Here is a 1,671-nt window from a genome sequence, read left to right as displayed (position 1 = left end):
GGACACTGGTAACTGTGTCGACATCTCTGTCGACCTTGGAGTGAGTTTGAGAACTTCGATAGCGTGGAACGCTGTTTGGTCTTAGACCTGGATGTGAGGTATGACCTCATCCTTGGCATGGCATGGCTGGAACGCCATGAGCCATGGATCGACTGGAAGTCAAAAACGCTGGGTGCGTCGCACCCTGCTCCTAGTGGAGCTTTGGTGAGTCATGAACCCACCTCTGCTAGGAAGCAGAAGCGCTTTTGGCGCGAGCACGAGGCCGAGGCGGCCGTGGTGCTGGACATTGGTATGTCTGAAATTGTTAGTAACGAGGTTGCTGTTTTCCCTGAGGGCGTACGTGGTGCGGCACGTTATCCGCTGAGCGGTGCAGGTCAGGTCAATGACCAACTGCTGGGTCCTGGTGAGGACGAGCGCGGAGTGTCGCGTAATCCACTGAGTGGTACGAATCTGGTCGATGACCTACCGCTGCGTGACCCGAGGGTCGCGGTCGACTGCGAGTCGAGGCATCATGGGCGTGGCCCAGGAGATGCAGGTGAAGTGACACCTAGCTCACTGTGTGAAGGTCAAGAACCTCTTGGCTTTCAGCCGAGTGTCTTGCGAGACACTGTATCCTCTTCGAGGAGTGATGGTGCTGCTGCACCCGGTGGTGGTGACGGAGATGTCGCCACACCGCCCTCATCCGGCCGGGATCGGTCGCGGAGGGAGAGGAGAAGAAGACGCAGGACGTCTGTGACGTCTTCGACGTCAGACGAGGTGTCCAACGTGACGAGCGGTGGTGCTCCACGTGATTGCTGTGAACAGCTGTATACACTCGTGAACGGAGTGACGGGGGAGGTAGAAGGCGATATCAGCCTTGATACTCTGCCCGCTGCTGATGCTCTGCTAGAGCTGGACGAGATGTCCATTGCCGAGTTCGGCAAAAGCCTTAAAGGCAGGCGAGCTAGCCGAGGTGGTCTTGCTGGGACCTGAGGAGGAGTTGAACTCCTCATCCGTCGTGGACGACGCGGTCCTAGAGGACACCAAGAAGGCGCTGAGCGCAAGAAGTGGACCGGCGATCCTCAAAGATCCTTCGGATCCCTTCTACCCGGTGGTGAAGGAGTATGGAGACGTTGTCTCGAAAGACCCACCGACGGGCCTGCCTCCGGATCGAGGCGTGTGTCATGAGATTGACCTGGTTCCTGGAACCAAATACTGCGTAACAAGGCAATGGACTTTGCCGAGAGAGCAGTGTGACGTCATTGACGCATTCTTCCGTGCGAAGCACGAGCCAGGAATGGTGCGTGAGAGTAAGTCTCCGCACTCGACACACACGTCTCTGTGTCAGAAAGCCGAACGGAAAGTGGCGCATGTTTCATGCTTTTTAACAAGCTAAATGCGACAACTATCGCGGCGCAGACGCCGATCTCTCGCAAGGATGTTCTGCAGAACACCATGAAAGGCTGTACTCTGCACAGCGCGCTCGACTTGGTCGATGGTTTACTACCATATTGCTCATGAAGACCAAGCGACATTCCCGCTGACCGCGGGGAGTACTCAGAAGCGTAATGCTCTGGGAGTGGGTTGGTCATGCCACGAGCGCTGGTCGAACGCACCAGCAAAGGTTAAAGTCATCCTGGGACTGTAGTTGTTTAAGTCCCACCCCGCGAGAGACCTAAGAACGAACTTTTA

Source organism: Phytophthora infestans, genomic scaffold (assembly GCF_000142945.1).
Source record: "Phytophthora infestans T30-4 supercont1.69 genomic scaffold, whole genome shotgun sequence".
In the NCBI taxonomy this organism is placed as follows: domain Eukaryota; phylum Oomycota; class Peronosporomycetes; order Peronosporales; family Peronosporaceae; genus Phytophthora; species Phytophthora infestans.
The sequence above is the reverse complement of the archived record's forward strand: the minus strand, read 5'-3'. Positions refer to the sequence as shown.